The sequence below is a fragment of the Myotis myotis genome, unplaced genomic scaffold, assembly GCF_014108235.1.
Source record: "Myotis myotis isolate mMyoMyo1 unplaced genomic scaffold, mMyoMyo1.p scaffold_m19_p_9, whole genome shotgun sequence".
Taxonomy (NCBI): Eukaryota; Metazoa; Chordata; class Mammalia; order Chiroptera; family Vespertilionidae; genus Myotis; species Myotis myotis.
Genome location: NW_023416401.1, coordinates 1887791 through 1914005, shown reverse-complemented (window position 1 = coordinate 1914005; position 26215 = coordinate 1887791). Strand labels below are relative to the sequence as shown.

At 55.1% G+C, this 26215-nt stretch overlaps 1 protein-coding gene across 4 annotated transcripts in view; it reads left to right on the top strand.

Annotated features, from left to right (window-relative positions):
• KCTD1 (potassium channel tetramerization domain containing 1) overlaps positions 1–26215 on the top strand; it is a 68378-nt gene that overhangs the window by 3076 nt on the left and 39087 nt on the right. The window lies entirely within an intron of this gene.

Below are 26215 nucleotides of genomic sequence, written 5' to 3'. Positions count from 1 at the left end.
GGCTTCGGTGTCCTCCTCAAAGATCAGGGCAGTGTTTTTTTGTTTGTTTGTTTTGTTTTGCTTTTTTATTGCAAAGGTGGAGATTGATTGAAGAACAAGTACAGATTCCCACGTGGGGAGGGGAAGGGAGTCCCCCAGGGCAGCGTTTTAACACTGAAGTTATTAATTCTACGCAGCACCACGTTCTAGGTGGAGACTGGGGGCTTAGGTGGAGGCTTCTGGTCTTGGGGTTTTCCCTGGCGGAATCTATTCGCATGATTAAAGTGGCCTTTATCTCGGAGACTCCTCTCTCCCAGCCAGACCCCGGAGGGCCCTGGGGCCGGGCGGCTCTGCAGGCCGGAGCAGCCACCGGAGGTTTCACAGCTGTGCCCTCCCTGCCAGCGAGCAGAGTGGAATCCGGGCTGTACGTCTGCAAGTGCAGTGCAGGCCCTTCAGGGAACAGATGTCAGGTACCTCTGCGCTTTTTCCGAAGTGGAAATTCCAGTTCTGGACAAACTGACCCTTTCAAACATTTACCAGCTAATCAGCGAGCCTCAAGGCCAACTGAGAAAGGCTGTGAGCGATCATATAAACACCCAAGTTCTCGAAACTCTGCGAGGCTGTGGGCTCTGGGTCTTCCTCTCTGTACTCCTGGTGTGTGGAGCGCGTTTCTGACAGGCCCGGAGGTTGGCTTAGGGCAGGGGTGGGGAACCTTTCTTCCTGCCAAGGACCACTCGGCTATTTATAACATCCTTCGCGGGCCATACAGAATTATCAGCTCAGAAATGAGCCTGCTATATTTGGTCAAACATTTAATGAACTGCCCCCTAATGCCTTGGCAGGGCCAGACCGAAGGATTTCTCAGGCCTTATATGGCCCGCGGGCCCATGTTCCCTACCCCTGTTTTAAGGAGGATTTTTTCTCTTTGGAGAATTTGGGTTTGCTTTTTCTTTGAAAGCAAAAATGAATGTTCATATTCTTCTACTAAAGTGAAAACCCTTAAAACGTCCTGGTTCAGAATAGCATCTGGTTAAGAGTTAGAAGCCTACGAGAGTTTAGTACAGTGCATGTCTGCTCGGAATAATAACGACACAGTTCGTCTCCCGGCGTCTGTCTGCTGGCTTCCTGACACCCGTGTCATTACAGAATCATGACCTAAGACCCCGGCGATTCGCCGGGTTTGTGTAGCTGCTTCCTTTTGTTTGAAGGAGTGTAGTCTGTCGCAGTCTTTTATTTTAACCGGGTGAGACACATCCGTTCTCTAAACCTGAAGACTAATTCTTCTCTTTTTTTCTTGAGTTGCCGGTTAGCTCCCAAGTTAAGTATGAATGTGAGTGTCCACATATTGGTTATGTCCTTACCATGGCTCTCGAACTAAGTCCCCTGTAGTTAAAAATGCAACTAAAAGTTGTTCTCTCTGCACATAGTTAACAGCCAGCTTCTCACTGACGTTGGAGCCAGCTTTTAGAAATCAGCAGTAAGAAATGTACAGGCACGCTGCAGTAAGCACCAGAGAACTCGCTGTAGGAAGCCCGAGTATTCTAGGTCTAAAACCAATGTTTCCACAGAAAGCTGAGCTTAAACTCTTCCTGCGCCTGTTTATTAAAACCACTGTAGCAGTTGAGGTCCAGGGCATTTCCTGGGATTGATGACTGGCCCAAGGCATAGCTCCAGGTGGCCATCTCCTCCAGCTGGCACGGATCCCTGGGGAATGCCATGTGCCCGTCCCGGTCCAGTCCTCGGTACTTAATTATCAACACGGGCTGTCTGACCTCGCTCCTGACGGGACCCCGAGTGCTGTGTCCCCGAAGTCCACTGGTGCCCATGCTATTCTGGACTCTCGCTAATGCCGCCACACCCTGGTGCTGTAGTTCCTTTCTAACATTGCGAGCTTCTCAAAAAAATGAAGAGCCTGTTACTTTTCAGGGGTGGGGCCCCGTTTTTTCTGCCAAGGGCCATTTGGATAGTTAAAAGATCATTCGAGGGCCATCCGAAGTCATCAACTTAAAATTAGCCAGCTGTACTTGGTCAAACATTTCGTTAACTCCCCCTAATGTCTCGGCAGGGCCAGCCCAAAGGATTTCATGGGCCTTATGCGGCCCGCAGGCCGGCGTCCCCCACCGCTGCATTTAAATGCATTGACCCTTTTTCTTAGGACGTTAATAAGCGAGTTGGTTATGGGACTGGCTGGAAAATGAGTGCGCTTGAGGATTAACGAAGATGGAGTTTGTGATTTTCACTCCTGTGAAGTGCCTGGGTTTTGCTTTTCACTGGGGGGGCGGTGTGATGGTTGCTCTGATTCGCTCTTTAACTCTTCCTCTTGAATGGCTGTGTTCAACGTCAGGAGTAGGTTTAGTTCCCTTTTCCCCCACGAGCTGCTGTCATCTCAGATGGTCCGGTTATTGGTGCAACTTCCCAGCTCCCAGGTGGCGACCACGTGGTGCCTCTTCCAAGGTTTATCCGGCCTCTTCTGCATCCTCCTGGCTGGTCTCTGCATCTTCTCAGCATTTTCCCCGCCTCGGAGAACAGTCCTTCGGCTTAGAGAGATGACAGAGATTTCCAGCGTTGGTCTTTATAACTTCACTTACACAACTGTAGAATACCAATAGGAGCTGAGATTTTAAATATCATCGTGCTGTTGCCTAAGTGTGTATATAGACTGTGCCTCTCTCCAGGACCAAACAAAAAATGTGAACATGAGCTCCCTGAAATGCACTGGGGAGCATTCGTCAGCCTGTGACAAAGCTGCAAGTCCGTTGCACTCACTTGACCCTAACCCAGATTATTTCCAGAAATACTTTTAAGGAATTCCGAAAGTGGAAAGTCTATTAGTGGAAAGATTCCGGAGTCGGCAGAGCATGTCCGCTGCTGCTGTTTCATTGTCTTCAGTGGGGGCCAGAGTTGTCCTCACTGTTTCCGAGCTGGAAACTGGAGCGGCCGCCCTGTGGGGCGTGCATCCCTCCCGCCCTCGCCTCGAGGAGCCAGCACTGGTTGCACTGGGAGGCCGGGTCACTCCGGTCCAGGTGCTGCGCTGTGGGAGGGAAAGGCGCTTCCATCTATTCCTGTGACAGTTTTATTTTGCATTTGAAAGTAGGCAGGAGGGATACTCATTTCTACTTAAAGATGGATCACACGCTCCCCCTGCCCCCCATGAAAAGATGGATACAGCTGGGCTGGTGTGGCTCAGTGGTTGAGCATCGACCTACAAATGGGGAGGTCACGGTTTGATTCCTGGTACCCGGGTTGCAGACTCGATCCCCAGTAGGGGGCATGCAGGAGGCAGCCGATCAATGATTCTCTGTCATCATTGATGTGTGTCTCTCCCTTCCTCTCTGAAATCAATAAAAATGTATTTTAAATATATATGTCTATATATATACTTAAAAAAAAAGATGGATACAGACTTTTATAAATGTGGAAGGAGTAGTGTGTTTAACAGCTGTAACTAGTGTGAGAACTTTTTTTACAGTGATTATCTGGAGCTTATTAGGATAACTGCTCTGTTTAAAACGGATATTTTCCTGATTTTTATTTATTTAAAAAATATTTTTATTGATTTTTTTAGAGAGAGAGGAAGGGAGAGGGACAGCGAGAGAAAAACATCATTGATCAGGAGGGGGCAGCCCACCAGGGATAGAGCCTGCAACTCGGGCATGTGCCCTGACCTGGAACCAAACCAGCGACCTCTTGGTTCCTGGGTCGAAGCTCAACCACGGAGCCACGCTGGCCGGGCCCTGATTTTTGAAATGGTAATTTGTGGCCACACTTCTTCTGCTGCTGCAGGAATGTTTGCTCTGCTTTATGGAAAGTTCACGTTGGTGGAGAAACTAAATTCACTAACGTTAAGTGTGTAACTTCTTCCATTCACTCGAGAGGCAGTTACTGAGCATCTGCTAACCTGGCTCTTGTCCTAGGGATCTCTATAAATTCTCTGTTTCAGGTAGTCTCATTGGCAAGGTTTTGGCCTCATTACATATTAAAACTAGATCAAAATAAAGAAGGTTAACAGGTAATGTTTTACAACAGTCATTTTGGGGGGAAATCTGTACCTTCACTCCTGCTTATTGCAATCTGTACTCAGGTGTATTATTTTAAATTGATATAAACCCACATCTGTGTCAGCTCACTATTAAATCCCATCCAAGAAATAGAAAAAGTATTTGCTGCCAGAGGAGAAAGGAAATCCCGTTGATCTGAGTCCCATGTCACCCTGATTTGAAAATCTGGCTCCCCTAACAAATGACAAGCCAAAGGCCCTTCATTCTCTCGGCCTTGTAAACGGACCTGAAGCCCGAAGAACCAACCCTCCTTCCCGCAGGGCTGCCAGCTCGGTGAGGAAGGAGGCGAAAATGCGCTCCCTGGAGGGCTGACAGATTTAAGAGAGAATCAGGTAGTGCTTTCTGGGAAAAAAGGAAAGGAATTTGGAAAGGAATGCGGACGGATGGCAGAGATAAATGTTGCTTGTGAGTAATCCACTTACCAAATTAGAATGTCAGGACCAGTTGGGCAGATTGTAATCATCAATGCCTCCTCGTTCTACTCCTGTCTCCTGTCCGGTTGAGCCAGGGGACTCAGGGTCCCCCCGTTTCATCCACACCTTCCTCTCCCAGCACAGCGGCTGCGATCTCTAGAGGTCAGCAGAGTGGCTCCCTCCGGCAGTTTTGAGGTCACCGTCCCATCCTCTCACCGATTCTGTGGTTACGAAGTAGATAGAGTGTCATCGTTACTAATGACCCAGAGGTACCGCCGGCTTTAAAGTGGTCCACCTGCCGGCAGCCTCCGTGTCGCCTGGGAGCTTATCGGTCATGTAGGATCTCGCCAATCTGTTCCCCCCAATCCAGTTTTAACAAGATTGCCAGGTGATCTGTGTGCACAGATCATCTTGATGAGCAGTGGTCTGTGGTCTCTCACCTCAGCCTCACACAGCCCTGCAAGGAGTGATGGTCCTTATTCCCATTTAGCAGAGGAGGCGGCCAAGGGGAACGTGTGTTGGCTAACTTGCTCAAGGTCTAGGAACTAGTAGGCAACTGTGGCAGGCACGTCTGATCTGAGTCTCTGCTTTTGAATCCATGGTTTGTTGATTCTAAGGTTCTTATCACCTGTTCAAATAAAAGAACCCAGTAAGGAAAAGGTGATACAGCAGATTCCTATCACTGCCTTACCTGTTTTTCTAGCACAACGTGAGCAGAGAAAACTTGTTAAGACACAGGGAAAGCCCAGCCGGTGTGGGTCGGTGGTTGAGCGTCGAACTATGAACCAGGAGGGCACGGTTTGATTCCCGGTCAGGGCACAGGCCTGGGTTGTGGGCTTGATCCCCAGTGTGGGGCATGCAGGAGGCAGCCGATAAGTGATTCTCTCCCATCATTGATGTTTCTGTCTCTAAGTATATTTAATTTAAAAAACACACACACAGAGTAAAATTAAAAAGCAGAAAACAGAATAGAATATAATTGACCCTTGAACAATGGGGGGAGGGGGTCAGGGGCGTCTCTCTCTCCCCCCTCGTCCCCCCTCCACAACCAGAAATTCATGAGTGACTTTTGACTCTCCAAAACACTTAACTACTAATGGCCAGCTGTTGACTGGAAGCCTTACTTATGCCAGTGGTCGGCAAACTCATTAGCCAACAGAGCCAAATACCAACAGTACAACGATTGAAATTTCTTTTGGGAGCCAGATTTTTTAAACTTAAGCTCTATAGGTAGGTACATTGTTATTAACTTAATTAGGGTCCTCCTAAGGCTTAGGAAGAGCCACACTCAAGGGGCCAAAGAGCCGCATGTGGCTCGCGAGCCGCAGTTTGCCGACCATGGATAGGCGGTCGATTAACACATGCTTTGTATGTTGCATGTGTTATGTACAATGAAGTAAGCTAGGGAAGAGAACATGTGAGTAAGGAAGCCATAAGAGGAGGTACATTTACAGTCGTGATTGGAAACAGTCCTCACAGAAGTGGGCCCCGCGGTTCAGCCCGAGCTGTTGGAGGGTCCGCGGTGTTCCCGGTGTTGGGCCCGTTCCTGACTGGCTGTGTGCGGCCCCGGGCCTTGCTGGGCCTGGGGACTGTACCCGCCGCTACTGAGAGGCCGTGTCTCATCACGGTCAAGAGCAGGCCAGACCCCGGCCAGACCTCAGTCGGCCCCGAGCCTCCCTGGGCCCCAGCGGCCCTCGGTCAGGTGGGGACAGAGGCGAGGGCCGCCGTCCATGGTCCTCAGGGCGTAATGAGTTGTGATTTGAAAATCGCGTGAACCGTTTTCTATCCCGTTGCTGTCTTTGCACAGAATGTTTTCCGTTGGAAGAACAGCTGGTCTGATGCGCGAGCCCTAGTCCCAGTCTTCCTTCTCTGTGACTCTCTGGTCCTTCTTCCGGGGCGTCCGTGTTCTCCTAACACAGCGGTCGGCAAACTGCGGCTCGCGAGCCACATGCGGCTCTTTGGCCCCTTGAGTGTGGCTCCTCCACAAAATACCACGTGCGGGCGCGCGTACAGTGCGATTGAAGCTTCGTGGCCCGTGCGCAGACGTCGGTTTTCGGCCTGGCCGAGTCTATTTTGAAGAAGTGGCGTTAGAAGAAGTGGGGGTACGTTCGCTGAGGTTGACCCCTCAGATTGAGGACGTTTTTAGCAAAGGCCAGCTTAGGAGCACCCTAATGAAGTTAATAACAATGCACCTACCTATATAGTGTAAGTTTAAAAAATTTGGCTCTCAAAAGAAATTTCAATTGTTGTACTATTGATATTTGGCTCTGTTGACTAATGAGTTTGCCGACCACTGTCCTAATAGATGGGGACTCCCAGGAGCCCCAGGCCCCCTCTCACTGTACCTCAGAAAGCCCGCCCTGTGGGTGCTTCATTTACCCCAAATCTCTTGTCCTCGCCTCTGCTTTTCTCTAAGATTTGCATGTGCCCAGGCCCAGGTGGGGTTCCTCCGCACCCGCCTCTGGGCTCCTGCTTCTCCTCGGAGCCTGGGCACATTCCAGGTGCTCCGGGGCGGAGGGAGGCCCGTGGCCATAGCTGCTGCCCCAACACCAGCGGGTTCACAACAGTCACATCAGAATGAAATCAGCAGCTTTTCACAAAAGATTAGCTTTTATCTGGAATGGTTTGGGACTAAGGGAGCAGCCATAGTACTGGGGTCTTAAAACATCGCGACAGTTGTTACCGCAATAACTTTGGTGAATTCTAATGTCCATATTCTAGGAGTAGGGCCTGGGTTTCGCGAGACCCTGTGTTACAGTATTTGTCGCTCCCTGAGGCATCGTTGGGCTGTAATTCTCCAATTCTTGACTTTGTCTTGGAGATTATGTAAGGCAACAGGCGTTCCACTCAGAGTTGGTGTGTGCTAACATGTGCTTTGAACAGACTGCAGAGTCCGGGGAACTGTTGGTGCTTGAGCAGCATTGCTGACCACGGAACCCCCTTATGACTCGGCGTGGCCTCTCACGAAACAGAAATGATTGACAGGACGCTGCAGGATTCCTTCCCTCCAATTTAGCTTGCCCTCCGAAGAGTCACAGTATTCAGCCACTGCAGTCCTAATGGGATAACTTCGTGGGCTTTTCATGTGATTCGTTAATAATTAATCCCTTTAATTAATAATGCTACTGATTTTATTAAGGCAGCTTCTCTGGAATGCCATTTTCTACTTTGTGACACTCTTTCTGACAGAAACCACATTGTAGACTTTCCGTATTCCATCTTGAACAAACGCCTCATGGTTTTCTACTCTAGAAGAAGAGAGGCTCGCAGACTGTCTGGCTCTCGTGGGTTGGAGGTGGCAGTTTAAAGACACGTCGCTGCAGAAGCACGCAGACATACCCACAAGTATAATAAGATTATTAGGGAGCTGATTATACCAGCTTCTCGGTGTTCATTCACATGCTAATATTTTATAATTAACAGTGGGATATCCACGGTGCTGGTGATTTCACTGTCTTCCCGATTGTTTTATGAGGGAAGGGGGGATGGGAGAGTTCCAGGTGCGGGTCTCGAGTTATTTTTGAACAGGGTCCTGGACTCATAAGTTCTGTTCCCGGCATTTACCCATTATCTCAAGGGAGGGACTTGAGAACTGCCGCTGGGGTGTGAGTGACCATGGAAGGGGGGGTCCAGGGGAAGGAGACCGCCCTGCGGAAACCTCTGGCTGGAGGTCCGTTTCTAAAGGCACCTGCTGGGCACCAGGGTGGGGGTTGGGGGCAAGGAGGACGTGAGAGGTGTTCAGAGAGGACCCTGGAGAAATCGCAGGGGGCATTGGGTGCCGTCGGAGAGGAAGGAGAGGGCCTCGCCCTGGTAACGCTGCGCACAGGTGCACCCGGGAGGCTCCCGGTGTGTGTTCCCGTCTAAGAAACGGGACCGCGTGGCCCAGCCCAGCCACACGTCCACACCTCGGCGTGTGCACGGAGAACGTGGAAGTGGAAACATAGCTCTCGCCTGTCAGCAGCGTCCGCCTTTCCTGGCTCTCACACGGAGACGCCGGGAAGCCTGCATGCACGAGGAGTCCCAGCCCGCTGGCCGCCCGGCCCCGACCCCGCAGGGGTGGCTGCGCTGCTGACTTCAGATTGAGTCCTGGGCCGCGGCCCAGAGAGGCCGCAATGGTGCGGGGCCATCGCCTTCAATCGGAGGCCCGGGATGCCGAGCGCCGGCCGCAGTCCCAGCACTGCCGCCACACCTGCCTGGGGACCGTGCTCTGAGCGGCCGGGTCCTACGGCGCCCGGGAGTCGTGCTTCACAGTCCGCAGACCTTTCCCTGCGTGATTTCCTGCTAAGGAAGCTCTGCAGGGGCTGGGCAGGTGGAAGGCGGGACACGGATACAGGCCTGGGGCAGGGGCTGGGGCAGGTGGAAGGCGGGACATGGATACAGGCCTGGGGCAGGGGCTGGGGGAGGTGGATGATGGGACACAGATACAGGCCTGGGGCAGGTGGATGATGGGACACGGATACAGGCCTGGGGCAGGGGCTGGGAGATGGAGGGACACAGACACAGGCCTGGGGCTGGGACTAGGAGAGGTGGATGGAGGGACACAGGTACAGGCCTGGGGGAGGTGGATGATGGGACACAGATACAGGCCTGGGGCAGGGTCTGGGAGAGGATGATGATGGGACATGGATACAGGCCTGGGGCAGGGGCTGGGAGAGGATGATGATGGGACATGGATACAGGCCTGGGGCAGGGGCTGGGGGAGGTGGATGATGGGACATGGATACAGGCCTGGGGCAGGGGCTGGGGGAGGTGGATGATGGGACACAGATACAGGCCTGGGGCAGGTGGATGATGGGACACGGATACAGGCCTGGGGCAGGGGCTGGGGCAGGTGGATGGAGGGACACAGACACAGCCCTCATCCTTGGAGACTCGCTGACAGTCTTGTCGGGGAGGCAGACAAGCGCCCCGAGCATAAACCCTGACGGGAGGGGGTGGGGAGCCCGTGGTGCTCTGTGCACAGCGGAGCGGAGTGAGGGCGGAGGACGGACTGAGCTGCCCGCCCAGGATGGGAGCCAGCGGCCCTGAGGCTGAGCCGCTTCCAGTCCACCTGCTGCCGAGGAGCAGTCAGGCTCCAGGGCCGGCCGGGCCCTCAGCCCGCTCAGCTGTCCCCAGAAGATGGGGAAGCCTGTCCCTGGCTTTCCGGGAATGAGGGGGACTCGGGTTTGCGTTTCAGGACAGAAAAGGGACCGTCTCGCTCAGGGTGGCAGCGTGGCCCAGCCTTCCAAGGGTCAGCATTCGCTCAGGACGGAGGTGGCTGAACGCTGTCATCATTTAGGTTCTTCTAAGGCAGCGGTTCTCCACCTTCTGGCCCTTTAAATACAATTCCTCATGTTGTGACCCAGCCATAAAGTTATTCTCGTTGCTACTTCATCACTGTCATGTTGCTACTGTTATGAATCGTCATGTAAATATCTGCTATGCAGGATGGTCTTAGGCGACCCCTGTGAAAGGGTCGTTCGACCGCCAAAGGGGTCGCGACCCACAGGTTGAGAACCGCTGCTCTAATATGAAGCCCTGTTCCGGGCACCCTCCCTGCGATGGCCCAGTGCTGACCCCGGGCCCCGGTCTGGCGTCTGGGCGCAGGTGGCAGCCCCTGGTCTGGCCTCTGGGCGCAGCTGGCAGCCCCTGGTCTGGCCTCTGGGCGCAGGCTGCGGCCCCTGGTCTGGCCTCTGGGCGCAGGCTGCGGCCCCTGATCTGGCCTCTGGGCGCAGGCGGCGGCCCCTGGTCTGGGCGCAGGTGGCAGCCACTGGTCTGGCCTCTGGGCGCAGGTGGCGGCTCCGTCCCGGTCCCTCCCTGGCTGTTGTGTGATGGAGGACATGCTCCCAGGGCCCTTGTCCTTTCCCCGCCCCTGGGGGCCCTTAAAGGAAAAGTGAACCAGTGCCAGCGCAGGGCTCCGACTGGTTAAAAGCACCATAGAAAGGCCGGTGAAGCGCCCGGCAAAGGGAAGCGTTTACTACACGAAGGTGCTTTGTGCCCCCCCGCACCCCCCCGGCCCCCGGAGGCTCCGCAGGCTGCTGGGCAGGCCTTGCCCAGGCACCAGGGCCTCCCGGAGCCACTGGCCGCTGGGGAGTGACAGCCTGGAGGCAACACCAGGGACATCGGAGCCAAAGGGAAACCGAGGACCGGCAGCAGGAAGGCGAGGCCGGGGGCGAGGCTGAGGCAGTGCAGTGTCGGGGGGCGTGGGGAGCAGAGCCCGGGAGCTCTCGCCGCTGGCCGTGGTGTGGGCGGTCACTCAGCTTCGCATTGGCAGGTGGACGTGGGGACCCCGCCCTGTGCTCGGGGACTGGGGACTTCTTACAAACCGTTTCTGTTGTGAGAGATGGTGAAGTGAGGAAAAGCAGAGGGTCATAAACAACTCACAGCGGAGCCCCCGTTTTCTCTTTTCAAGCTAAGACCCCCAAATTCACAATGTTTTTATAAACACAGGCGAAGGAATGGACATGTGTAAAGACATCAGTAGGAAATCCCACATCTATGGGAGGAAGAAAATAATGGTCAAAAGGCAAAGAATAAAAACTGAAGTTTAGAGAAAAATGCATATTAAATTCTAAGCCCCCCCCCCCCCTTGGAGCCCGTGTGTCACTCACTAAATAGGAGAATAAAATTATATCCTCAGTTGTATCATGAAGAGGATAATTTATACTCTATGTGAATGTTGAAAGGATTAATTTTGGGCTAACGAGTAGATTTTAAACAGAAAAAGTTGAAATGACATAAGTATTCATGTCTTCAGAGTTCAACAAAAGTATCCATGCCATTAAAAAATACACAATGTGATTTTTTTTCTGATGATCAACAATGGAGTTGATCTCTTTATTTATAATTTTCATTAGAATGTTGTGATACCAGTACACCCCCACATTTCTAGGTGTCCTTGAATAAGCAAATATCTTAATGATCTGGAATCCACAACGAGGATCTTTTAAGCATCTATCATCGAAAGCAATGCATGTGAGCGGGTTATAAGTGACAGGGTTTTCTTTTTTCAATAAATAGTTTTTAGAACAGGCTCATGGCCACTTGACAACCAGGGAAGATCTTATCCGGATGCAATAAAGAACGCGGAACTTTCCGGCAATGTCTTGCCTCAGACAGTGGTGCTCTGTTCGGTGCTGATGCGAGAGAGATTACGTCATTCTCTTCACTCTCTCTGCCTGCTCGACAGATAAAATGCTGTTCGACTGATAGAAATCACCGGATAGTTGACGTGTTAGTCTGACTTGCAACCCACTTGTTCAGAGAGGAGGTCAGTCAGGAGCATGTGCGTTATGAAGTATGAACGGAAATTAGATTATTAGCCTCCAACGTGTTGCTTGGTGTCGGGGCTACACGTCTCATCCCTGAAGCATGCCTCCCTCCGGCATGCCAGCAGCTAACACAGATGGTTGGGGAGGGGAGAAGCGCGCCCCCCTTTTGCCTTTCTGTAGTTCTCACGGGCTGGACTGGTAATGAAGTCATAAAATTAACACAAGCCTAGATTAGCAGGAGGAAAGACAGTTTAATAATGCGCTCACGGGGGAATAACCGTATAGGATGCTCAGATCATATAGCATGCGGCTCAAAGAAATGGGAGGACGGTCACCTCTGAAAACTTTTTAGACAAGTAAGCGATCCATGGGGGGGAAATTGACAGCACAGAGAAAGCCGGTGCTCACTGGACAGGAATCGAGGCCAGGTTATGGGTGCCCTTCAGGGAGGAGTTTAAGCAAAGAGGCCTTCAGCTCTGACTGCAGAGACTGACGGGGGAGGGAAGGTGCCCTCCGGCACAGGCTGCTGGTCAAGTGCCTTGAATTCAAAGGCATCGGCCTGCCGTTGTGGGATATTTGGGGGTGGCCTGTCGTGGGCCCCAGCACTGTAACCTGTGACTGTGCCCCCTCCGTGTACACAATCCCGTCTAATCCCCATACAGTCTTGTCGGCTGGAGAGAGTGAGTCGCCTGCCCCAGGAAGCACAGTTAGTGACAATGGCAACAGAGTCCCAGGTCTCTCCCGCGCCCACTCATTCAACCGGCATCTATGGAGCACCTACGATGTGCTGGCCACTGGTGGCCCAGCCTGGAACACAGCAAAGTTCTCATTTCTCACCGACTTGGCATTCAAGTGGGAGCGACACACACTCAAACTAACCAAAGTGTCGATAGAACAGACGGAAGTGCCCGGCGGGTGTGGCTCAGTGGCTGAGCATCGACCTAGGAACCAGGAGGTCAGGGTTCGATTCCCAGTCAGGGCACGTGCCCGGGGTGCAGGCTTGATCCCCAGTGGGGGGCGTGCGAGAGGCAGCCGACCCATGATGATTGATGTTTCTATCTCTCTCTCCCGTTCCCTCCCTCTCTGAAATCAATAAGAATTAAAACTAAAAAGACTGAAGGACTGGGTGGCGCCTCCCCCCTGACCTGCAGCCTCCTCCTGGTCAGTGGCCCCCACGCGATCGCTGTGCCCGTGACCCCAGTGAGGCTTGGCGGGATCCTCGGCCGCTGGAGCCGTGGCCGGCCCCTCTGCTCTTCTGACCAAGGGGCGGCTGTGGGATGCGCTCCTGGGCCGCAGCGGGCCCTGATGGAAAGGCTGGGGAAGGGTGAGTAAGGATAGAAGGGTGCTGGCTCCGTTCCTTCCGTAGGGACTCGGAGTGGCTGGCACCTGAGCCCTCATCTGGGCAGGCGGGCGAGGTCCTGGGAAGAGATGGAGTCGCAGGGCCTGGCCCAGAGGCGGACAGGCCTTCGTTCCCAGGCCCCCGTCTTTCTGGTCTCCTCAGTGCTGGGTGTTGTGTCACCGGCAGACGGGGTTCATTGATTCTCGGCCTGATGCTGCCCGAGGGAGCGGTACCGAGGTCTCCCCCACAAACACGCCCCCTGAAGAGGCCGGGAAGGTGTTGGTGGAATCCAAAGAAAATATTAACAAAAGGGGGCACTTGTTTGTGAAACGCTCAGTCCGTGTTTGTGATGCTGAAGAAGCGAGATTAGCAGTGAGAGTGAGCGGCTGAGTCCCCGTGAGAGCCAGTCCTGACCTCCCCGGGGCTGGGGGCGAAGTCACCGACACCCCTCCCCAGCCGCCCCGTCGGCTGCCGCAGGGGCCCCGGGGAGACCTGTAGAGCCCCTCTGCCCTAAACTCCTGGCAAAAATGTCTGCAAATCAGCTTTCGACAAATCAAATATTTGTAAATGAGGCGGCAGCGTTTACACGGATGGAGATTCTGTGTTTAGAGCCCTGTTTGTCGTCGATACGCTATCAGCGCAGCCTGTTTAAACTTAACACGCTTGGTATGCTCGCAGGGTCTGCTGCCGTTTTTCTGGAATTTCTATGTTTTAAGGATGCGTATATGTTTGTGTATGTGACCATATGTATATACGTTTATATGTGTGTGTGCATATATACACACACCGTATCTTTTACATTAGTTGACTCACTGTGATGTATAAAGTAATGAATCTGACTCAATGTATTTCAACCTGTGTTTGAAACTTTCTAATTGATTTCGGGCTGTTTTATCTTTTCTAAAAATAATTTTTGAATTTTTTTCAATTACAGTTGCCCCACACATCTTAGTTTCAGGTGTGCAGCGTGGTGAGCAGACGTTGGTACAGCTTGCAAAGCGATTCTGTTTCGTCTTTTATTTCCATGAGCAGAACCGCCCTTCAGACAAGCACGGCGGAGTGTTTCTGAGAGTGAGACTGTGTTTGTGACTTTCATTCATTCTGTCCTTTACGAGAGTCCGTTCTTGGGACGTTGCCCCTTTTGCCGTTGCTTTGCTTGTATATGTTTGTACACACACACACATAAACGTATATAAATATGATCACATATATACAAACATTACGCATATGCCTGGGAGAGAATGCAAATATTTTATAATAACTTTCTAAAAATATGTTTTTTGATTTCAGAGAGGCAGGGAGAGAGAGATTGAAACATCAGTGATGAGAGAGAATCATTGACCAGCTGCCTCCTGCACGCCCCACACTGGAGATCAAGCCCGCAACCCGGGCATGTGCCCTTGGCCACAATCGAACCCGGGACCTTCCAGTCCGCAGGCCGATGACGCTCTATCCACTGAGCCAAACCGGCCAGGGCTATAATAATATTTTAAGGTTGATTTATCGTCTTTGCCTGCTTAGCCCTGAGCAGAAAGGCTCTAAGTATTTAGCCTTCATTTGAAAAAATGAAAACAAATTTTTTAGATGTCAAGGTTAGAAATGAAATCTCCAATAGCACATATGGGGGAGGGGGGAGCCACTTTGCTTAAATCTTTGTTGCACACCTACTGTGGGCCTGGCACAGTGCTGAGCCCTGAAGGGTCGGAGGACGAAGACTAAGCCACGCTCTCCACGTGTCCCAGCTTAACGTGTTCTCTTGTGTTGATGCCCAGCACGCAGTGCGAGTCACACCTACGCCCACGTAGGTCACCAGCCTCGTCAAACGCGGTGATGGTAGCAGAGCCCTCCTAGAGCAGGTGTGGGTCTGGCTGGCAGGTGTGCCCTCGGGGCTGAGGGGCTGGGGAGATGGGGGGCAGGGTGAGGATGGGCTCGCCTGGGTCACCAGGCCTGGGCGTCAGCCCTCTGTGCTTCAGGTCCAGGCCAGCATTCCTCGCCTCCCTCCCGCAAGCCCACTGCGGCTTCTTTCCTTTCTCCTCCCCCGGAACCCTGGCTCCTCCTCCCTCTCTCCTTGGCTCACCCTCCAGCCCCTCCACCCTTCCCGGAGGTCCGCACTGATGCCAGAGTCACCAGCGTGAGCACTTGCTCCATTACAGGATCAGCGTGCGCTGTGGGGTTTCCCGGGGAAGGAGCCGGCTTCAGGGGGCGCTGTTGTACTGACTGTTGGGGTTCAGGGCAGAGTCCCGTCGCTGTGTTCGTCTGGCTCTGCCGTCCCGCCGTCTGCCTTGGTTCTGTGGTGACTCGGCCTCTTCTCGCTCTCCTGTGTGAACTGTGTGCACGTGAGGACACGGCATTCATCAGCGGTTCTCCACCTTCCGGCCCTTTAAACACAGTCCGCATGTGGTGACCCAACCATAAAATTATTCTCGTGGCTACTTCATCACTGTCATGCTGCTGCTGTGATGAATCGTCATGTAAATATCTGATATGCAGGATGGTCTCAGGCGACCCCTGTGAAAGGGCCGTTCGACCACCAAGGGGGTCGCGACCCACAGGTTGAGAACCGCTGGCTTACACGCATGAGAAATAGCAGCGACTTGTCACTGGCCGGCCTCACTGGCCTGAGGTTTGATCGTGGGCTCCGGCGCCGGGGACTGTCCAGCTTTGCCCCGGGGACTGCCCAGCTTTGCCCCGGAGCCGTGCTCACGGCGGAGCAGCGCTGCTGGGGAACTTCCGTGGGTGCTGGTTTAAGCACAGCCACGTGGGTTCATTTTCTTAGAGACCTGAAAAATACGCCGCGCGAGGGCACGGACAGCCGGGGGGATGGGGCCCGCCTGTCTGCTTCCTCAGCCCCTGCTCCTCCCGCTGCTTCTCCTGGGCCCTGGCTGTGTGCTCGCTTCAGGGCCTGCGGGCGCCCGTCTGAGAGGCGCAGACATAGACGGAGGGCAGCGCGGGCGCGAAGAGGGACGGACACGGGCGTGGCTCTTCCGGACCGTCCCAGAGCAGAGGCTGTCCCATCAGTAGGCAGACACTGCGTGTTGAATGTTCCAGAACAGAGAGGCCAGGGAGGAGGGGAGACCCTGCCAGGCCCGCTGGCCTGGGCACTTGGGGGGCCTTTCGCAGAGGAGGGCGGGTGCGGCGAGTTGTTGTTTTTGAAAACGTTCCCTCCCGTGGAGATGTGGCCCAGGTTGCAGAGCAGCTGCAGCGGTTCTCCACCTGTGGGCCGCGGTTCTCCACCTGTGGGCCGCGGTTCTCCACCTGTGGGCCGCGGTTCTCCACCTGTGGGCAGCGGTTCTCCACCTGTGGGCAGCGGTTCTCCACCTGTGGGCAGCGGTTCTCCACCTGTGGGCCGCGGTTCTCCACCTGTGGGCCGCGGTTCTCCACCTGTGGGCCGCGGTTCTCCACCTGTGGGCCGCGGTTCTCCACCTGTGGGCAGCGGTTCTCCACCTGTGGGCCGCGGTTCTCCACCTGTGGGCAGCGGTTCTCCACCTGTGGGCAGCGGTTCTCCACCTGTGGGCAGCGGTTCTCCACCTGTGGGCAGCGGTTCTCCACCTGTGGGTCGCGGTTCTCCACCTGTGGGTCGCGGCCCCTTGGGGGTCGAACGCCCCGTTCACAGGGGTCGCCTAAAACCATTGGAAAGCACACATATAATTAATTACATGTTGTTTTGTGATGAATCACTATGCCTTAATTATGTTCAGTTTGTGACAATGACATCGGGGGTCACCACAACATGAGGAGCTGTGTTAAAGGGTCGCGGCAGTAGGAAGGTTGAGAACCACTGCGCTAGAGCGAGGGTGGGGGCATGGTGTCTGGGGTCTAAGGAGGCAGCTGTGGGCGGGAGGGAGTGGGACCCACAGGATGTGGGCATGGATGTCGGGGTAGGGGTGGGAGGGGCTCTGACAGTGGACGGGGTGAAGGGGGTGCTGCTTAGAAAGGGGCCGCGGGGGGTGGGGAGGTGCACGGGGCACCGGGAACGTTCCGCTTCGGAGAGGCTGAGGGTGGGAGTTCGCAGTTGACAGCTGATCACTGAAGGGGGGTTTTGCTTAGAAGTCGTGGCGGAAGACTAGATGAGGACCCCGAGAAGCGAGCATGTTCGCAGGCAGCAGATGAGTGCTGGCAGGGCCGGGCGAGAGGGGTGGGACGGGGCACATAGGGGGTGCAGGGGATGGGACCAGGGAGTGGGTGTTTGGGGGATGCAATGTCGGTGCCCTGACTCCGGGCACTGCGTGTTGTAACATTCCCACGGCTCCCCTCTGCCCGCTAAGTCAGTGGTTCTCAACCTGTGGGTCGCGACCCCTTTGGCGGTCAATGACCCTTTCACAGGGGTCGCCTGAGACCATCCTGCATATCAGATATTTACATGACGATTCATCACAGTAGCAACATGACAGTGATGAAGTAGCAACGAAAATAACTTTATGGTTGGGTCACAACATGAGGAACTGTGTTTAAAGGGCCAGAAGGTTGAGAACCGCTGCTCTAAGTGTTCCCTGTCCCCCTTTAAGCATTTCACCAGAAGCTCTACCTCCAGACCTCCGGCCTCCGTGCGGGATAGAAGCAAAGGCAGAGGCCCCTGACCTGGGCCTCCCCTGGGAGGAGTCTGGTGTCCCTTTCTGCCCCCGGGGCCCAGGAGGGGACGAAGTGGCTTCTGTGGGTGATCAGCCACGTTCCAGACCACAGGACTTCAGGGCCTCACCACGTCAGACACAGGAAGGCGGTTTTGGGGTGGAAGCACGAGGGTTCAGGGCTCTGCTGTTTACCCATCTCCCCTTTATACAGAAAACAGGTGCTTTAAAGCAGGGGTGGGGAACCTCCTACCAAGGGCCAGGTCATTCCAGGCCACACAGCATTATCCACTTAGAAGCCAGCTGCTCTGTGGGTCAGACATTAACCAGCTCCCCTAATGCCTCGGCAGGGCCAGACCACGGGACCTCAGGGCCTGATGCCCGCGGCCCAGGGGCCGGAGGCTCCCCACCCTGTGAGCAGCGAGGCCAGGCTTTTGTTCGAGGAGGACGTGTTGTGGCTCCAACAAACAGCTCTGAAGGGCTGGTGTGGTTGGTGCCTTTGGATATTTTTAAATTTAAAAACTGTTTTCTAGTTTAACACGGGAACATGCTACCGTTTAAAAATATGCCATAAAAATAACCTTGCCTCCTCCGCCTCTCAGTCCCCTTTCCCTCCCCGGAGACAGCCAGTGCTTCCTTCTGAATTCCTACGAATCAGACGTCAGCGTGCGGCTTCGGGCGTGTCGCGTGCATCCCATCTGGGCTCTGAGAGGCGGTTTTCTTAGGTGTTCGGGTGCATGGCGGTTGCTCAAAGGTCTGGGAAGAGTCAGACCAGGTGGGAGAGGGTGGGAGGTGCCGCGGGACATGGAGTCCTGACCGGGAGTGAGCTTGGGACTCGCGTACATCGTGGAAACCACGGCCCAGGAACACGTAAAGTCACACCCCGCTTACCTGGCGCTCGCTCTGCCTGCAGAGGCAGGCCGCTGGGAATAGGACAGCACCTGGAGTTCTCGCTGTGTCCACTCGGGGGGGCTCTTCTGCTCCCTTCATATTCTCACTGAAGCCTAGAAGCCACGGGGTGCCTGTGGCTCCTTCACTGGCCCCGCGGGCGGTGTGGTCCACCAGGCGGTGGGCAGCGGTCCCCGGCCACAGGTGAGGTTCAGCATCCATCCAGTTGTTGGGTGAACACCTCGCCCCCAGGCGGGGAGAGGGGTCACCCGGGCATTGGCCATCTCACCCCCAGGTGGGGAGAGGGGTCACCCGGGCATTGGCCATCTCACCCCCAGGTGGGGAGAGGGGTCACCCGGGCATTGGCCATCTCACCCCCAGGCGGGGAGAGGGGTCACCCAGGCATTGGCCACCTTACCCCCAGGCGGGGAGAGGGGTCACCCGGGCATTGGCCACCTCACCCCCAGGCGGGGAGAGGGGTCACCCGGGCATTGGCCACCTCGCCCCCAGGCAGGGAGAGGGGTCACCCGGGCATTGGCTACCTCGCCCTCAGACGGGGAGAGGAGTCACCCGGGCATTGGCCACCTTACCCCCAGGCGGGGAGAGGGGTCACCCGGGCATTGGCCACCTCGCCCCCAGGCAGGGAGAGGGGTCACCCGGGCATTGGCCACCTCGCCCTCAGACGGGGAGAGGAGTCACCCGGGCATTGGCCACCTTACCCCCAGGCAGGGAGAGGGGTCACCCGGGCATTGGCCACCTCGCCCCCAGGCGGGGAGAGGGGTCACCCGGGCATTGGCCACCTCACCCCCAGGCGGGGAGAGGGGTCACCCGGGCATTGGCCACCTTACCCCCAGGCGGGGAGAGGGGTCACTGGGCATTGGCGTTGGCATTAGAAGCCACTCTGGTTACAGTGGAGAAGCTCCTGAGCTGGCACCCCTCCCCGCCCTGTGGGCAGGGCCCCTCTGAAACCCCCAGCCCCTGCCCTGACCCTGCCCATGCCTTACCTCTTGGATCAGCTTCAGTGCGCACCTCGCACAGGCGCGGGCGGCGGCTTCAGCCGTGCTCTTAGCTGGGCGGCCGGTGACGGAGCTCAGACCGCAGCCCAGGGGGCTCTGAGTGGTGGCGGGAGAGTCCAGCCCGACACCTCAGCCCCAGGCCGCAGATGTGTTCCCGCGGCCGGACGCTCTTCTGAAAGGAGCACGTCCGCAGGCGCCGGGGCCGCCGCTGTTTCTCCAGATGGAGTCTCTGTGTCTCATAATAGTAGGGCGTCCACCGGGCCACTCGGGGTTCGCCGTAGCTTTAGTTCTTCGGACAGTAACATCCTGTCGTGTGCACTGCGCACGCATGTTCTTACAGCAGCCCTTTGAGAGAGTAAAACATGGGCCATTATCCGCATATTAACCGTAGATGCAGAAATCGGTCTCCTGCACACCCCCTCCTGGGGATCGAGTCCCTAACCGGGGCACCGAGCCTGTCCCCGGGCATGAGCCCTGACCGGAGGGAACGGGAGCTGGTGCGTGGATCGACGCTGGGACACTAAGCCCCCTTTTCATCAGGGCACCGGCCATGCTGGCTGAGGGCCCCCCTGCTCCGGTGTGGCCTCCCCTCAACCACACCCGCCACACCTTGTTCCCATTACGGTCACAGTCTGAGGCGTGGGGACCAGGACTTTAACGGATGGGTATTTGGGGGACGCAGTTCACCCCACAACTGCAATACAGTGGGTCAGTCCCAGTGTGAACATGCAAGAGAAAAGATGTGGCCGTACGTACAGCGGTGAAATTTTGTGCTTGCTTGTTTTTTTCTTAGAACGACTTGATTTCCAATCGTCTACGCAACAAAACGCAGCCATTGTAAGTGTGCAGTTGAGCGAGTTTTGACACATCTGTGTGCCTATGTAACCATCGCCCCGCTCCAGATGTAGACCCCTCCCATCTCTCCCAGCTTTCCCCCGTCCCTCCCACCCCACGCCCAGCCCAGGGCACCTGCCACTGTGGATCAGGGTGCGTGTATCTCCTGCAGCATTTCATACGCGTGAAATTGCACAGTGTCTGCATTCTGTGCTGGCGTTTTTGCTTGTGTCTGCTTTTAAAGCGAGCCGTTAACCCACGGGAATCTAGTGCAGACGTTTTTAGGAACTATACGCCCAGCCCTTAGAATTCCGTAGTTAGAGCATAACTTTGTCAGGTCTTTTAAAACATTCTTATGATTTCCTTCTGTGCCGTGGCCCTGTATTAGACACCTCCTACCCCCATTAAATCCGCAGGTGGGCCGTCCTCTGAGCAGTTATTTTAGCTTTGGTGGGGCTTCTAGTTCCAACTTGTCCTCTTTTCCTCATCCCGTACCCTTCACATCACTCTTGAAATGTGTGTGATGAAGGCCCGTTTGTGTGTTGTGTGGACATTCACCTCAAACTAAACCTCCAAGTCATCTTCGTCTCGATCTTGAAGAGGGAGTCGTGTCGGCGTCCGTGGCGATGAAAACGCATGACTTACACCCAGTGGCCTTTCCGGGCCCCCGAGGTCTTTGTTGTGGATTCTTAGCAAATGCTACTCGCCGTCAATAATTCAGGGGCTATCGTCTGACTCCCATTCAGTGCTGCAGGCTGCCCGGGCTCCGGTGCCCTCTGGGGAGGCGGCGGGGAGAAGTCGCCAGGCACACGGGTGCCTTGGAGCAGAGACCGCCGGCGGCCCAGCTGTGGGCTCCGAGCAGCCCCCGAGTCATCCGGAGGCTCCGTTTCTTTTGGGAAACACCACGGACCAGCTCTTCTCCTCGATGCATTCGCTGTTCCTGACCACAGTGTCAATGCGCAGATCCCGTCACGGAGCTGCTAGCGCGGGTCTGACCCTGTGTCCCCGGACGGACGCGCATTCGTTTCGTTACGCGCACTGTGGGACTTGACCTTGAGGACGCACTCATGCTGATGAGGAAGGTGCGGTGAGCAGGCCGCTGCTGGCGCTGCCCCGTTAGGACGGAGTGGCGTTGGTTTTGATCTTCCCTACACGTTATTCAACTAAGAGTGACACGTGGCAGTTGGCGCCAAAGATAAAGACTTCCGCCTCGAACAGCCCCATCTCGCTCCACAGCCGTGACTTTCACATTGGAAGTCTGCTGGTTTCTTACCTCTTCCCATCTCCTTTATGACCATCCAGCTAGATTCTGTCAGCACACCCAAGCGGGAGAAGGAGTCAGCACTGATGAAGCTGGTTAACGTTTAATTTCCGTACGCCAACTACAGGGACTGGATAGTGAGTACGTTTGTGGCAGGTGAAGTGACCCCAGTGATGGAATCGATTCTGAGTCTTCGTTTATATAAACGGCCGAGTGAGTATTCAGATTCCGGTCATCTCCAGATGGCGATAAACAGCCCAGGAAGTCAGTGCCGTCATTAAGAACGTCACTGGATCTCCTTTCAGGTCAGGATGCCCGTCGGAGGCCCGGGCCTTTTCACATGGAAGATTTAGATGTCTTTGTGTTCCAGCAGAAGGCTTGTCCGTGAAATACTGGACTGGCCTAGAAACAAGGCATTGCCATTTGAGCGTCCCTCCTACCAGAGTTCCCCTCTGGCGCTGTGTCCTACGTCAGACCTGCAGGAAGGAGGGCGCTCATCCTTCTGACGGCACCTCCATCCACGAGGGAGGTCTGTGAGCAGGGGCCAGGCCATCGTTAGAGGGAGGAGTTCCTGAAGTTCTGTTAAAAACACTGCTTGTGCCCGGCTGGAGCGGCTCAGTGGGTGAGCATCGACCTGTGAACCAGGAGGTCACGGTTCGATTCCCGGTCAGAGCACAGGCCTGGGTTGCAGGCTCCTTCCCCAGTGTGAGGCGTGCAGGAGGCAGCTGATCAATGAATGTCTCTCATCATTGATGTTTCTATCCCCTTCTCCCTCTCCTTCCTCTCTGAAATCAGTAAAAATATATATTTTTTTAAAAACACACAAAATACCACTTGTAAGACTTAACATAGTTGTGAAAGTTTGGCAAATTATTCACTGTCTTCATTGAGATAGAAGCTGTACAGTGTAAACAGATTAGAGACTAAAGTACGAGCAGGAAAAATGTATTTACTGCTTATTATTTTCGGTGATTAGTAATAGCAGAAGTTTATGGATACACACGTATATCAGATAACGTGTGTCATCTTTTCTCGGCGGTAAAGGTAATACTTCAACGTTGAAGTTGCTGGGTACAGTCATCATCCCTCAGTATCCGTGGGGGAGTGGTTCCAGGACACCCCCTCTCCCATGGGTGCCGAAACCTGTGGGTGCACAAGGACCTATGTGAAACGGTGTCTATCAGCGCACGCAGTCAGCCCTCCACATCTGCGGGCTCCCCACCGTGGACTGAGAAGAATGTTTTCCATCCACAGCTGGTTGAACGTGGGGATGCGAAGCCCGCGGACAGGGGGCAGCTGTGTTTGTCCAGCGCCGCGTACCACGCAGCGTAACATAGGCCGGGACCTCACGCTCGCTCAGAGCCTGGGAGACAGGGAACCGGGAAATGAGAGCGGCTGGCGGGGCGGCTAGAAGGGATCCATCCGAGGGAGGAAGGGCGCTTATGTGATACTTTCAACAATAAAAAAATTTTATATATATATATATATATATATTTTTTTTTATTGATTTCAGAGAGGAAGATAGAGGGAGAGAGAGAGAGAAACATCAGTGATGAGAGAGAATCATGGATTGGCTGCCTCCTGCATGCCCCCTACTGGGGATCAAGCCCACAACCCAGGCATGTGCCCTTGGTCAGAATCGAACCCGGGACCCTTCAGTCCACAGGCCGACACTCTACTCACTGAGCCAGACCGACTAGGGCAACAATAAAATTTTTAAAAAAATAAACAAGAATGGCCGTATGAGCAATGTCTGTATAAACCGGTATGTTGTAAGTAGCCCTTAAAATAACCATTACATTGTTTTAAGACAACAACAATCATTTGTAAAATCTTTAAAACCATCACTAAAAATAATAGCTAATTTTTTTTTCCCCCCAGTTCTATTTCGGGCACTAGGTAAATGCTTCTCATCACTTTCTAGGACCGATTTTTCACAATAATCATTCTTGCGATCATCTGACAGGTGGGGAGACTGAGGCACCGAGAAGCTCCTCGCGCAGCAGGCGGTGGCCCCGGGACTGGAGGCCAGTGCCCTGGCCCTGGGCTCATGGCTTCATTCTGATGTGTTAGTCATGTGTTTCCAAACAGAATTTATGAGGAGTAGCCGTAGTTCCTACGATTGTCACATAAAACACTTCACTTCGCTTAAAAACGTAACTTTCCTTGCAGAATAAACGCCCGCCCCGCCATCCGTGCCGTTTCTCACAGTCTCTCTGTTACCCGCGTGCGGTCGTATTGCTGAGTGACTTTGTGGGTCACGTCCCGGGAAGCCCTCTGCCCCTCTGCCCCTCTGAGCCCCGCGAGTGTCCGGTCTCCCCTCTGCGTCTGTCCCGCCGGGCAGTGGATCCACTGCCTTACATGGTCATGGAGAGACGGAAGGTCTGTGCTGAGGAAGGTGGGAGCGGAGCCGGGAGCACCCCCTTTCATCCTCCGGGACCTCCGTATGAAGTTGCCCAGCAAACGTTCGTTGGTGTCCGCAGTGCCAGGCCCTGCTGGCCCCTGGGTACAGGGAGCGAGGCGCAGTGCCACCCCACGGCCTGCCCTCAGCTGCTGATCTCCAGGGCGACTCTGAGTGCATGTCATTTGCCAAAACCCTCCCCCCCCACCCCACCCCCTCCGGCCGGTCCAACCCCCAGAGCTGGGGGGCGGGGGTCAGAGTCAGCCCCCGAAGGCCGGTTGGCCGCCTTGTCCCATTTTTAAGCCTCAGCAGCACCCCCACTCCTGCCGCCTGCCTCGGAGCGTGGCCTCACACCGGCCCCTGGTGCCCAGGTCACTGCTGTGGGCCGGGCCAGGCTTCTCCCCCGGGAAGGACCCGGTGTTTACGTCAAACCCCCCCCCCCCCCCCCCCGCCCTGTCCTAGGCTTTCGTTTCCCCTCAGTTGACACTTGTGCCTGGTAACCCCCTGGGGCGGTGGGGGTTGTTTTTCTCTTTGGGGTGGGATGAGTAGGTAACAAATCAAATGGCAGTTGAGGGCCGCTGCCCTGAGCAGGGGTGAGGAGGTGAGTTCCCCCAAATCACTCGGTCTGGCCCTGCCAAGCACTGGGGGGAGTTAATGCACCGTTGGACCCAGGAGAGCAGCTGATGTTTCAGTTGAGAATTGTGTACGGCCCGGCCGGCCGCGATGATGTTATAAATCTCCCAATGGCCCTTGGCAGGGAGAAGGCTCCGCCCCTGCCCGAGGGGAGCAGCCGCTGAGCTCATCGCTGAAGGGACATCAGAGCCTCAATTATGGGCCGTAGAGCCTGCCCTGCCATCCCAGCTGCTTACTCACTTCCCCTGTGAGCAAAAGTCAAAACAGATTTCCTTAAGTACTGGGGGGGCGGGGGACGGGGGACCATAGGAAAGACAGCGGGGAGCGCTTACCCTCCCCCCCCACTCCATTCCCATTGTATCTGCGGCCCCGCTGGTGCCCATCCTCCTCCACAGGCTGGGATCGTGGATCTGTGAGCTCCTGTCCATGAACTTCTGTCTGGGTCAAGGGTCCACATGGTTCTCTAGAGCTTAGGCTGCCCCACGGTCTTCAGACATTGAGGGTCGTTCGGGTCTGTTATCAGGAAGGTCCCGGCAGATGGCAGGACCTGAAGGACGCCCTTAGCCTCCCCGGAACCCTCCCGGCTCCCGCGTGGAGGGGGCGGTGAGGTCCTCCTGCAGAACAAGCAGAGGCTGTGGGCGGCCCGCGGGCACTAACCCGCCCTCCTGGGGGCTTGTGGCCAGGTGCTCGGAGAAGGAGGAGATGAGCTGGTCCCATGGCCCCCAGCACACACTCTTCCCGTCTCTCCCGGATGCTTCCTTTCCATCAGTGTCTCTTCCCGTCGCCCTCTTGGAACAATCGAGGTGTAATAACAAGCAGCACTCCAGTGGGTGGACTGGGTGAGGGGCTCTGAGGCAGGCAGGCCCCCTGCTCGCGAGCTCCGTGCTCCCCTGGCCGCGGCCTCCGTCCGTGGAGGCGGTCACCGCCGTGGTGATGAGAATTCGCTCTCTTCCTCGCCGCCGAGAGCACGCTGCGGCTGTTCCGGAAGCTCTGTGTTGGCTTCTTCGGGGCGTTTGTGCGTGTTTCCCACTCACCCTCTGGAAAGCCCTTCATTTCAGGGCGCGTCCCCTGCTTTCAAAGGAATTTCAAATTCCAGTTCTGACCTCCTGGGATGCTAGCTTTCTTAAGACGGCCGAGCGTCTATGGTTTGCACTTTTTAAAGTCGTAGCGCTGGGAACTGAACAAAGCGTGGCAGAGCAGCGGGTGCGAGGGCGTGCGCCAGCCGTGCGGACACGCGCCCCAGAACTCACCAGTGGCTCGGCCCCGACGGGAACTCTGTTTTCTCGAATCCTCGGGAAACCGTGTCTGAATTTAGAAACCTCCCTCCGTCGATGTCAGCACCCTGAGAAGCGCTGCGGCTTCCTGCCTCTTTAAAAGGTATCTGGGTCAGAGTTAGGAGTACCGGCCTTGTGATGTGGAATGCCCAAATATAGGTACGTCTGACTTAAAAATAACACGCCCTGGATTCATAAAGCCAGGCATGGTGTGTTTCCTGCGATGCCAAGTGACTCTTTGACCCCAAAATGGCTCCGTTAGCGACGTCGGTCAATACTTCTCAGAGCATTTCAAGCATAACGA